The 13,851-nt window shown below is 38.3% G+C and overlaps 2 non-coding genes across 2 annotated transcripts; both read right to left on the bottom strand.

Annotated features, from left to right (window-relative positions):
• Trnac-aca (transfer RNA cysteine (anticodon ACA)) lies at positions 1 to 72 on the bottom strand. Its single transcript has one exon. It is a non-coding gene; the product is annotated as a tRNA-Cys (tRNA).
• Positions 73 to 918: 846 nt separating this feature from the next.
• On the bottom strand, positions 919 to 990 carry Trnac-gca (transfer RNA cysteine (anticodon GCA)). The gene has a single exon. It is a non-coding gene; the product is annotated as a tRNA-Cys (tRNA).
• Positions 991 to 13,851: the final 12,861 nt, after the last annotated feature.

Below are 13,851 nucleotides of genomic sequence, written 5' to 3'. Positions count from 1 at the left end.
AGGGGGCACCTGGATTTGAACCAGGGACCTCTTGATCTGTAGTCAAATGCTCTACCCCTGAGCTATACCCCCACTTAAGTGGAACCTCTCATTAGCTCCTCTTTATCCGGGGCAGTGTACCCAGGCTACTGTGATTTGTAATACAGTTTTCTATGCATGTTCTAGCAAGTGACAGCTTTCTCCACTGAAGTCTATTCTCCTCTCTTGCATCTCCAACCTCAACTACACCCTCTCAGCTCCTCTCCCTTCTCAGACTGAGCTGGTGGAACCACCTTTGCACCTGGGAAGCACACCTGACCTCAGCATTTCCCTAAGTCCACACACCATGATCAGACAAGAGCTGCTGGTCCTGTTCTTCAAAGAACCTCACACACAGCTGAGGAAGAGACTTCTCCATACTCCAAGGCCTCGAGGGGGGGGGCTCGTTATTTCACTCCATTTCTCATTCCCTCAACATACAATCATAGAGCTTGTTAGGTGCTAGACCCTGTCATCCATGTTGAGGTCAGAGACACAGGGAAGATATAGTCCTTGTTCCTCAAAGAGTCTTAGTCCAAACAAAAGAGAAACTCAGGAACAAAATGTTTCCACAGAGGTCTCAGGGAGAAAGGAGCCCTGCTCAGGCATCAGGGGGACCTTCGGAGGATCCATTGCCTTGGAGGACAGCCTGTGACACAGCATGAACAGCCATGCCCTAGAGTAACCTCACAGCTTGCCCTACTGCTGTCTCCTTCTGGAGAGGATGACACAGATGTGGACTGAGCAGAATCCACAGCCCAAGGGGTATATATTGAAGTTAATGCCTGTGACACTGCAGGGGGATAAAGCTTATATAGATGACTTGGGTCATTATGTAACTCATGGTCATTTACTACTTCAGAAAATATTATCTCTGGCATCTAAAAGATGATTCTAACAAGGGGGCACCTGGATTTGAACCAGGGACCTCTTGATCTGCAGTCAAATGTTCTACCCCTGAGCTATACCCCCTGCTGCTATGGATGTGTAATAAGCACCTTAAACCTGGATGGCCACACCCTGGATTCTCCACCTAGAGATGTGCGCTTGCTAGTGTCTGCCTTCATAGGCTTCCTTCCTGCTAGGCCACACCCCTTCCTGTCTACACACCTGTAGGTGTAATCAACACCCTTCCTAGAGGAGGAGTGGGCATAAAAATGATGGATGTCTGCAGCAGGAACCTCCTTCACTCTCAACTAGAAAAACCAGACCATAGAGCAGGCTGCTCAGCAGACTCTCTAGAGGTGAGGATGGGGCCTGGGATGGGCATGAGAAAACATTCTTGGTTCCTCCCTGACAACCCCTAACCCAACCCTCTGAGAAGGGATGGAGGGATCACGTGTGCCTCTAGCTGCTCCATGTGGGATTCTGACTCACTGACAGTTTGGAGGTACTCATGTAATCTGCACCTGTGTTAGTGAGCTCTTCATCACTGTGACCAAAATACCTGACAAGAACAACTTATAGGAAACAGCTTAAATGTGTGTTTAAGGCTCGCCATTTTGGAGGTGTAATCTGTGATCATAAGACTGAAATGTTCTGGGCCTTAGTGGAGGCAGAACATCACGGGAGAAGTTGATGGTGTAGGAAAGATGCTGGCTTGTGGCAGCCAGAAAGCAGAGACAGCAAGTGAGGCACCAGGGACAAAATACAAACCCCAAGGGCATGTCCCAAATCATCATTTCCTTTTGCTACTCCTCAATGCCTAGAGTCAGCTAGACTCTTCAGATTATTAATTTACTAAATGGACTAATGTGCTTTGGGGTCACAGTTCTCATAATCAAATTATTTAACTCTGAACATTCCTGCACTAATACTGGAGATTTGGGGGACACTGGAGATACAAACTATGACAGTGCCCTTTCATGCCATAGACCTGATTAGAGATGGAGTCACAGTGGAGTCCACATTGATGATGAAGCCTTCTGTTCACAAACGCTCTGGGCCAGGGGATAAACTGCCCCTCTGACTCTCCTCTTCCTCCCCTCTCTCTCTCCATTTTCTCAATCCTTCAAGGTTCACAAAGAAGGAGCCTGAAGAGAGGATCCAGCCCACTGAAAGGTGAAGAAGTGGGAGTCAGAGATCCACAGTCCCTGGAGCATGAACAGGACAGCAGCTGCAAACCTGTGGTCCTTATGAACGAAGGGGTCAGTAGGTGACAGCGTCTTGAACCAAGGGCTGCCCGCTGTGCAGACAATTGCTTAGCCCCAAGTTATCCCCGCATCCCTGTTCAGTCCTCCCTGATTAACACTGAGCCACTGTCAGTGATCCAGGACAGACTCTCATGTCTCTTTGTTCTAGAGAACTGGAGGGAACTGACTGCCCTCACTCAGACCTCATTCTCACCTTGAGTTGGCCCTGTCCTTCCCCAGAGACCTGTGTTACCACACCCAAGAATTCCACGGGACACTAGAAGTTTCACTCATTCTTAGTCAACTATGGAAACTGTAGATGCACCACAAACTGAGTAGAGACCCTTCTTCAGGCCATGGGTTCATCTTTCATTACCCAGAGGATGTTCGCTTGTCTCATGGGCTCTTCTTCTACCCATCCCGATTGCAGACACAATCTGAATTCCTTCCATACACTGAAGTCCCCTTCTCTACCCTCATTCGGTAGCTGATGGGTGCTGGGAGGCAAGTGTAGGGGTCATGCTGTTAGTCAGCCACTTCCACAATACTGCTTCACAAGTAATATCCCCCAAATTTGATCATACAAAATAAGTATTTATTCTCATGTGCTTAGATTGGCAGATTGGATGTCATTCAGTTGGTCTGGGCTGGGCTCAGATGGCTCTGCTTCAAGCTGTGGCTCCTCTGCACCTGGTCTCTCTTGTGAGTTGGGTTCATGTCTGTGCCATGAGTGTTCACTCTGGGCTCCCAGCCCGAGGAGCAGCAGCAGGTAGGGGGCACTTTCATGGCTGTGGCAGAAATGCAAAGGGGCAAGCCCAACTACCTTTCCAAGCAGGTTTTAATCCTGTCTCGTGTCACATACCACCAGCTCATTCGTGAAATCAAGGCACAGGATAAGCCCTAGTTCAAGAGCAGGTTCCATCTCTAATGAAAGATCCATAAAGTCTCATGGCAAATGGCCAGATACAGGAATAAGCAGAAACTGCCCGCTGTGTCAGAGCCACATGCAAAATATACTCACCTCTCTCCAAGGCTCCAAAGCCTGAGTTTTCCAAATGCTCTCAGAAATCCGTACTACAATTCCTGAAGCTCTGGTTTCTTTTCCCCCCATATTTTTATTGGTGCATGATAATTGCACATGGTGGTTGGATTGTTGTAACAATTCATACATCCACAAAATACAACAATTAATTTGCCAGTATCATCCCCTAGTGTTTTCTCTTCCCCTCCTTTCCTCCTTCTCTCTGGTTTCTTTCTGCTACTCCATTGCTTTCCCTTTGATTTTCATGACACCCCCCACAACCTTCCATTTCCTTTTTTCTCTGTATCTTCCATGTATGTGAGAAAACATATAACCTTGGACTTGTTGAGTTTTGGCTTATTTTGCTTAATATAATATTCTCAAATCCATTTTCCTGCATATATCATTATTTCATTCTTCTATGGCTGAATAGAACTTCATTGCATATATATGCCACATTTTCTTTATATTTTCAAATACCAAGTTCCATAGTATGGTTTTTGTGAATTGTGCTGCTATAAACATGGATATGCATCTATCACTATAGTATTTTCATTTTAATTCTTCAGGATAAATGCCAAGGAGTGGTATAGCTGGGTCATATAATGATTACATGCCTAGTCTTTTGAGGAAACTCCACACTCATTTCCACAGTGTTTGTACTAATTTACAATCCCACCAACAGTGTAAAAGTATTCCTTTTTCTCCACCGTCTTTCCAGGACTTACTATTGTTTGCATTCTTGATGGCTATCATTCTAACCCAGTGTAGTTTTGATTTACATTTCTCTAATTGATAAGAATGGCAATCATTTTATAATATTTTTATCAGCCATTTTTATTTATTCTTTTGAGAAGTGGCTGTTTAGTTCATTTCCCCATTTATTAATTGGGTTATTTGTGGGGTTTCTTTTGAGTTCTTTATATATTCTTGATATTAATTCTTTGTCAAAAGACTAGCTAACAAAGATTTTCTCTCATTCTATAAGTTCTTTCACATTCTTAATCATTTCCTTTGCTATGCAGAATATTTTTTTCAGTTTGATTTCATCCCATTCATTAATTCTTGGCATTATTTCCTGAGTTTAGGGGTCTTACTGAGAAAGTCATTGCCTGTACTTATATGTTGGAGTCTTGAACCTACATTCTGTTCTAGAAGTTGCATAATTTCTGATCTAATTCCTAGATTTTTGGTTCATTTTGAGTTGAATTGGTACAGGGTGAGAAATAAGGATCTAGTGTCATTCTTCTATGTATAGAGAACCATTTCTCGCTGCACCACTTGTCAAAAAGACCATCTTCTCTCCAGTGTATGTTTTTCACACCTTTGTGATGGATCAGATGACTATGTCTGGATATATTTGTCTCTGTGTCTTCTATTCTGTTCCATTGGTCTATATGTCTATTTTATGCCAGTACCATGCAGTTTTTATTTTTATATCTCTGTAATATAATTTATTTGCTTTTTCAGCTTAGAATTGCTTTGGTTATTCTGGATCTTTTATACTTACAGATGAATTTAGGACTGTTTTTTTTCCTACTTTTGTGAAGAATATCATTGGTATTTTGATGAGGATTTCATTGAATCTGCATGTTACTATTGATAAAACAGCCATTTTAACCATACTAATTGTGCCTATCCTTGAACATGGAGGTCTTCCCATCCTCTTGTGTCTTGTGTTCTATTTTTTTCTTCAGTGTTCTATGGTTTTCATTGTAGGGGTCTTTTACCTCCTTGGTTAGATTTATTCTTAAGCTGGTGGTGTTTGAGACTATTGTGAATGGGATTATTTTCCTGATTTCTCTTGCAGCAGATTCTGCTGAGGGCCATTGCTAAGTAAGAATGACGCATGGCATGACCCAGGTCATTTGCAGTGTCATTGCATGTAAGGTGACCTTGCTCAAGGACCAGGGCGGATCCGGGTTTAGGACAATCCGGGTTTAGGGCGGTTCCAGGTTTAAGGTGTACCCTGATGGGAATAGGGCGTATCCTGCTGCCTCAGGAGCACCTGCTCGTTGAGTTCTCGTTGAGTTCTCGTTGAGTTCTCGTGGGATTCAGAGAGTATTTGGGATTTTGCCCAGAACGTGATTGGGGCCCAGAACGTGAATTCCCCCAGAATGTGTTTGTAGAGTGCCGGTGTGAGTTCAGGAATAAAGAATTGCTGTTTGAATCTACAAGGCTGTGAGTGGCTCGTGATTTTGTGCCCAGACAGACTGTGGCATTTGGTGGCCTGTACGCGGAACGTCTGAAACTTGGAGGTAAGTGAAATTGCTCGCCCCTGAAGAAGAGCGAAAGAATGGGTGACCATTTCAAAAAACAATATGATCTTGTTTTGATTTATTTTGTTTTTATTTCAAGTTGCCTGTTTCTAGAAATTTCTCAGCAAACTGGGGAAAATGGTTGACTCAAGGTTTGAAGTTGTTCACCCCCGAGGAAGAGAAATTGTTAGAGGAAGAAGGCACCCCAGTAAGACCAAGAACAGTTCGGACATATGTTGATACAATACAAAAATGTAGCCCATGGCTTTTTAAAGACGAGTTATTAAGTATATCAATGGGACCATCATGGTATCCTGTAGAAAGATGTTTCTTCAACAAGAAAGAGATGGCTAGTTCTGTTTACTACATTTGTCTAAGATCTTGGTTTTTACAGACATCTAATTAATTTACAAAGCTAAAGTGTTAAAATATCAACCACTAAATATAAAATCAAGTGTTCTTTACTTATTAAGTTACATAAGGTAATATATTTAAACATTATGTGTGTTTTCATAATTTGGTAAATGGAAAAAAGGTTTAATGTTGCTTTGGTCTGTGTCTTTGCTAAAACAAAGTTACTAAGAGTTAAGATTCTATCATGTGTAATTTATATACAAAGAGTATAAGAAGTTTCAGTTGGGTTTCAATTATATTATTATAGTACCATAAAAAACATGAAAGTCTTTCATCTTATTAAAGTGGAGTAATTTGTCTAAATCAGAAATTTTATAAGGGTTATTTCAGAATGTGAATTTATAAAAAGGGTTAATGGCTACAAAAGAGATATAAAAAGATTCAAGATGTGGAAATATATTTTAATATAAAGGTTAAAAAAAAGAGAGAAATGTTTCTAGATGAGATAATCTCTGTGTGGTAAAGTAAAAGTTGTAAAATGCCACTTAAAAAGATTTTGAGGAAACTAGACTTACTTTAAAAGCTTGAGAAAGGAAGAAAGAAGAAAAAGTTATTTGTACATGGCAGATTGAGACAAAGCTTCTCAATGGAGTTAAAAAAAAAAAGCCTTTGGTTGAAGGGCAGCCATGTAAACTAACATTAAAGCGATTTAAACAGAATCTAAGCCTCGTTTAAAAGAGTGAAGTTGTAGGTGGTGAAAAAATACATTTAAGAGTACAGTATAGAGGATAATTAAAAGGTTTTAAAAGGTTAAATTGAAGGTGGTCGAGATACCTTCATGGTGGAAAAAAGATTGCTTTATTGCATCATTCAAAGCCTAGTTAATCTTAAAGGCATTACTTAAAAAAACATGAAAATGGGAAGATAATAGGATAAAAGATATTTAGATAAAGAAGACAGAAGTATAGAAAGTTAAAAAAAAGATTAAAAAGATGTAGGAAGATAGAGAAGATGTAGGAAGACAAGAATTTTAAACCCACAAAATAGGAAACAAAAGAAAACTGGGAGGAAAAAAAGCAACTAAGGGTAAATATACAAACCTTAGAAGAAAACTAAAAGATAGAAACAAGATAAAAAATGGTTAAAAATGTCAAGTAAAGGTATTTCAGATAAAAAATACAAAAAGCTAAGAAAACTATTAGATACAGACATTCAAGATAGAAAAAGGTACAAGAGAGAAATTTACAGTCAAATATTGGATAAAATAGAAGAACAAGGGGATTATTAGTAATTTTTTTCAAAAAGCCCATCAACTTTAATTTCTGGTGGTGCAGATATTAGAAGTCTCAGATGAGGGTGTTAAAATTTATAGACAAAAGCCAATTTAGAAAACGTTAAACCAGAAGAAAATTGGTTTAAAACCACATCAAAAAATTAAAAGGACTAAAGTAATTCTAAAAACTAAGGCAGAATGCTTTTGAAAGACTTAAATTTAAAAGGATCTTTAAGGGGTATATATCCCCCAAAGATAAACTTAAAATAACCCTTTTTACACTAAACTTTTTAAATTTGGATTCATCAGGACTTAGTGATGCGGAAAGGCATATGTATCCAAAAAATGTACATAAGCCTAAGGTACTTTGGAAAGATATTCTAACAGGACAATGGAAAGGTCCTGACCCAGTGATTGTCTGGAGTCGGGGTTCTGTTTGTGTTTCCACAGGGAGAACAGCAACTGATTTGGATTCCAGAGAGACTAACCAAAGCAATTTCTACAGACCAAAAGAAGATGATTTTACTCTCAAATCCATAACAGTTGATATCCAGAGCTCCAGCTTGGCTATTCTTACATCTGCGACAGTGATTAACCAGGGTGCTTTTTTTCAATATCTATTTTATTATTGCATTTTCCCACATCATAAAGTTCTATTTTTTTGAGCTCATACAAACCTAGGTTAATGTTTTTCTGATCAGTTTTATTTTTTGACTGTGGAGTTTTTTAAACATTGCAATGGAGATTTCACCTAGGTAAAGCTACAAGGCCTTTATTATTGTCTTATGTGTTGTACGTTTGTGTGCACATTTGTGTTTTGTGTTGTATGTCTGTGTGTGCGTATATCCATAGATCTTATATGAGGAGCGCTCATGAAAAAATGGATCCGAATTAATAATTCTGTTCAGGATAATGTCTCTTTAGCATCATTGCCAGAATTCCTATCTCCATCCCAGTGCCGGTGAAGACAAAGATAAAACCAGACTACAGCTTCTATGATAGCTATCACAGTAAACTGTATAAACTGATGCATCAATGAATATAACTCAACAAGTAATGCTCAATCAAGGACTCGATTTACTTTGGGAGAAATGGACATATTGATAGACTCCTCCGCTTTGAACTGCTTGCAGAACTTGCCTGGACTATGTATCACTTGTATACATTGTGAACTATCGTTTGGTGCAGCGAATTGTGGTAGTGCTGGCATATCTTTGCTGATGGTGTCACCAGTGATGCAATTCTTCCAAAGGAGCCGTTAATTGGCTTGGTGTCGTGGCATTTCTGTATCCTCCTCCCTTCTGCTAGTGATGGTCTAAAATTTGGGGGCCAACAGAGGTGAGGCAAAGAACCTCACCCCCCCACTGGCACCAAGGGCAAAATTGGGGGCCAACAGAGGTGAGGCAAGAACCTCACCCCCCCCACTGGTGCATAGGCCTATCCACAAGTATGGCTGTATGCTGGACCGGTAGTCAGTGACGGGTATGATCCAATTGCAGTGGTATCAACCTAAGACAGGAGGCTGACGCCTAGAGGTCAGTTTTTCCCATGACGGGTAAGAACCATATGTTGAATTGGACAACCTACCAGGCACGGTCCTTAAGCCACATTGCTTGTTGTTTAATTAATTATAAGGGGGGAGATGCTGAGGGCCATTGCTAAGTAAGAATGACGCATGGCATGACCCAGGTCATTTGCAGTGTCATTGCATGAAAGGTGACCTTGCTTAAGGACCAGGGCGGATCCGGGTTTAGGGCGGATCGGGGTTTAGGGCATTCCCGGTTTAGGACAATCCGGGTTTAGGGCAGTTCCAGGTTTAAGGTGTACCCTGCTGGGAATAGGGCGTATCCTGCTGCCTCAGGCGCGCCTGCTCGTTGAGTTCTCGTTGAGTTCTCCTGGGATTCAGAGAGTATTTGGGATTTTGCCCAGAATGTGATTGGGGCCCAGAACGTGAATTCCCCCAGAACGTGTTTGTAGAGTGCCGGTGTGAGTTCAGGAATAAAGAATTGCTGTTTGAATCTACAAGGCTGTGAGTGGCTCGTGATTTTGTGCCCAGCCAGACTGTGGCAAGATTCATTATTGGTGTATAGGAAAGCTCTTTATTTATATATGTTGATTTTGTAACCAGCTACTTATTTGCTTATTAGCTCTAGCCACCTTCTGGTGGAGCTTTTTGGATCTTCTATGTATAGAATCATATTTATTTGTAAATAGTGATAATTTGACTTCTTCTTTTCCTATTTTTATCCCTATTATTTCCTTCTCTTGCCTCATTGCTCTGGCTAGAATTTCTAGTGCTATATTAAAGTATTGAATATGAGTGCTGAGAGTGGACATCTTGTCATGTTGAAGATTTTAAAGGAAATTTTTTCAGTTTTTTCCCACTTGCTGCGATGTTGGCTTTGGGTTTGTCAAATATAGCTTTTATGATATTTATATATAGATTCCTTCTATCCCTAATTTCTTCAGTGTTTTATTTTCATTAATGGTTGAATTTTATTGAAAACTTCCTGTGCATCAACTGAGACAACTATATGATTTTTATTTATGTGGTGAGTTATATTTATTGATTTGCATATGTTAAATCATCCTGCACCCTGCAATAAAACAACTTGGACATCATGTACAAACTTCTTAATGTATTGCTGAAGATGATTTGTTGGTATTTTAGTAAGAATTTTTGCTTTAAGCTGCTTAGACATATTGATGTGTAGCTCTCTTTCTTTGATGTATTCTTATTTGGTTTTGGCATGTGGTGATACTGGCTTCACTGAATTAAATTGGAAGTGTTCATTCTCTTTCTATTTCATGAAATAATTTGAGTAGTATTGGTATTAGTTCTTTAAAGATCTAATAAAATTCAGCTGAATATTCATCTGGTCCTGGACTTTCCTTTGTTGGAATACTTTTTATTACTGCTTCTATCTCATTGCTAGTTATCAGTGTGTTTGGGTTTTCTATGTCCTCTTGATTCAATTTTGGCATGTCATATGTGTTCAACAAAATGTGTACCAAAGGACTTTAAAACAGCATACTACAGGGACACATCCACATCAATGTTTATAGCAGCACAATTCACAATAGCTAAAATGTGGAGCCAACCTAAATGTCCTTCAGTGGATGAATGGATAAAGAAAATGTGGTTTATATACACAATGGAATTTTACTCAGCATTTAAAAAGAACAAAATCATGACATTTGCAGGTAAATGGATGGCATTGGAGAAGATAATGCTAAGTGAAGTTAGCCAATCCCAATAAAACAAATGCTGAATGTTTTCTCTGATATAAGGGAGGTGACTCATAGTGGGGTAGGGAGGGAAAGCTTGGGAGGATTAAATGAATTGTAGATAGGGCAGAGGAGTGAGAGGGAAAGGGAGGGGACAGGGGATTCACAAGGATGGTAGAATGTGATGGACATCATTTTACAAAGTACGTGTATGAAGACTTGAATTGGGTGTCAACATACTTTATATACAAACAGAGATATGAAAAAATGTGGTATATATGAGTATTAAGAATTGTAATGCAAAAAAAGTACATGTATAAAGGCATATAAATTGGTGTGAACATACTTTATATATGGAAATACGAAAAATTGTGCTCTATATGTGTATAAGAATTGTAATGCATTCCACTGTTGTCATGTATTTAAAAATAATAATAAAATCAATTTTAAAAAAACATCCATTTCTTCCATTTTTTCAATTTATCGGAGTATAAGTTTTCAAAATAGTCCCTAATGATCCTCTGAATTTCTGTGATGTCTGTAGTGATGTCTCCTTTTTCATCTCTAGTTTTAGTAATTGGGTCTTCTCATTTTTCTTCTGATTAATTTGAAAAGGGGTTATCAATCTTGTTTATCTTTTCAAAGAACCAACAATTTTTTGATCCATTGTATTTTTTGTATTCTCTTGTTTATTCAGCTTTTTCACTGCTGTGAGTAAAGGACCCAACCAGAACAATTGTAGAGGAGTAAAGGTTTATTTAGGAGCTCATGGTTTCACAAGTCTCAGTCCATAAGTAGATGGCTCCATTCCTCAGGACGCAAGGTGAAGCAGGACATCATGGTGGAAGAGTGTGGCAGACAGAAGCAGCTCACACAGTGATCAGGAGGAAGAAAGAGACTCTACTCTCCAGATACAAAATAGATACCCCACAGTCCCACCCCCAGTGAACCACTTCCTTCAGCCATACGCCACCTGCATCCAGTTACCATTTGGTTAATCTCATCAGGGATTAATTCACTGATTAGGTTAAGGCTATAACCCAAACATTTCTCCTCCAAACTTTCTTGCATTACCTCACATGTGAGCTTTTGGGAGACACCTCACATCCAAACCATAACATTTCTATTTCATTGGTTTTATCTCTTTCCTGGACTGGTTTTGGAATTTGTTTCTTATTATTTATCAATGGTCTTGAGATGCATCATTGGGTTATTTATTTGGGCTTTTTCTGATTTTTGTTATATAGGCACTCATCACTATAAATTTTTCTCTTAGAACTGTCTTCATAGTGTCCCAGAGGTTCTGATATGTTATATCAAAATTCTCATCAGATTCTAAGAATTTTTTTAAATTTCTCCCCTGGTTTCTTCTATCATCCATTCCTAATTCAAAAGTGTATCATTTGGTCTTCATATATTTATACCTTTTCTATTGATGTCTAATTTCATTCCATTGTGATCGATAAAATAAAAGGAATTGTACCATTTTTTTATTTTCTGAGATTTTCTTTCTGGCCTAAAATATGGCCTATTTTGGAGAATTTTCCATGAGCACCTAAGAAGAAAGTGAATTTGGCTGTGGTTGGATAAATTATTCTATAGATGTCTGTAAAGTCCATTTTATTTATATTTTAGGTCTGAAGAGTCTTTACTGAGTTTGTATGGAAGACTTGTCTACTGGCGAGAGATGTGTGTGGAAACTACCAGTATTATTGTATTGGGGTGTATCTGAGTCTTTAAGCTGAGTAGTGTCTGTTATTGTATAATTAGGTACACCAATATTTGGGGCATAAATATTTACTGTTATATCTTTTTGCTTGATTTTTCCCCATAACAGCATTTAAAGCCCTTATTTGTCTCTTCTGATTAATTTTAGCTTCAGATCTGCTTAGTCAGATAGGAGCGTAGCTATTTGTGTTTTTTTGGAGACCCAATTGTATAATATATCTATTTTCATCCCTTCCCTTTTAGGCTGTGGTTTTCTTTGTCTGTAAGATGACTTTCTTGCAAACAACATATATGTAGGTCTTGTTTTTTAATTGATTTTTCCAGCCTATGTCTTTTAATTCGAAAGTTGAGACCATTTATGTTCAATGTTATTATAAAGAGAAACATCAATTCCTGACAGTTTGATTTATTTCTAATGCTTAATTTGGTTCTGTTTCTCATTTGTTTAGCTAGTCTTCAAATTAATTAAAGTTGTCCATTTGCAAGCTCTGGGGATTGCTTTTGATTTCTTCTGTGTGTAGTATTTCTTTAAGAATTTTCTGACATTCCAGTATAGTAACCATGAATTCTTTTAGGATTTGCTTATCTTTGAAGGCTTTTTTATTTCTTTTTTGATTCTGAAGGATAGCTTTCATGGATATAATGATCTTGGTTGATGAGTATTTTCTTTCAGCACTTGGGACACATCATTCCAAGCCTTCTTTGGATTTTGTACTTTATACTGGGAAATAAGAAATAATTCTGTTTGGCTTCCATCTAAATGTGACCTGAAGTTTTTATCTTGAGGCTTTTAAAATTCTATCCTTTTACTATATGTTAGATGTTTTTCTAATAATGCGTTGTGGAAAGAATCTTTCTTCATCTTGTTTATTTGAGGTTCTGAATGCCTCCTGTATCTGGATGTCCATCTCAATCTCAAAGTTTGGACTTTTCTTGTTATTATTTCTCTGAAGATGCTATTCATGCCATTCACCTGTATCTCACAATATTCTTCAATTCTAGTGATTCTTAAGTTTTGAATCTTAATGTTGCCTGCATCTCACAACCTTCTTCAATTTCAGTGATACTTAAATTTGGGATCTTAATGTTGCCCCAGGTTTCTTATATATCCTGGTTGCAGTTATTTATTTTCTTTTCTTTAATACTCTCTTAATGTTCAAGACTGGCAACTTTATCTTCCAGCTCTTCTGTCTTCAGCATAGTCTACTCTATTAGAGAGATTTTCAACTGAACATTTTATTTGATTTAGTATATCTTTCATTTCCAAGATTTCTGTTTGGTTCTTTTTCAATCTCTCTTCTAATGGAATTTCTCATTTATTTCCTGTCACTTCCTAAGTCTTTCAGTTACCTTCTGTGTTCTCTTCAAATTCATTTGTCATTTGTACAATCATTCTTTTGAATTCCTTTTCTAGTATTTTATCCATTTCTATATCTTTGGAGTTAGTTACTGGTGAATTATGAACTTTATGAGGCAACTTTGTTCTTTCATATTTCTTGTATTCCTCTGTTGGGTTTTATGCATCTGTTAGGATGGATCTCTCTTCCACTCTTACTTGTTAACCTTTTTAGGCCACAGCCTTTTCTTGACAAAACATTCTAGGATATCAAGTCATTATGAATTTTTCAATATATTTCCAAATGGGTTTTGCAATATAGTTTTCTTCTTGGTTCTTTGGTGATGATGAATATATTTTGACAGAATGTATGGTGTGTCAAACTTGATTATTCCACTTTCCCTGTAGGTTACACGTGGGGTCTTGTAGATCTGGCAATATGTGTTGTATACAGCAGGGTATGTGAGGTGCGCCACCTGTGATTGCTCTTCTTTACTTTACAA

Source organism: Marmota monax, unplaced genomic scaffold, assembly GCF_021218885.2.
Source record: "Marmota monax isolate L192 unplaced genomic scaffold, Marmota_monax_Labrador192_F-V1.1 WCK01_AAM20220418_F8-fsc00193, whole genome shotgun sequence".
In the NCBI taxonomy this organism is placed as follows: Eukaryota; Metazoa; Chordata; class Mammalia; order Rodentia; family Sciuridae; genus Marmota; species Marmota monax.
The sequence above is the reverse complement of the archived record's forward strand: the minus strand, read 5'-3'. Positions and strand labels throughout refer to the sequence as shown.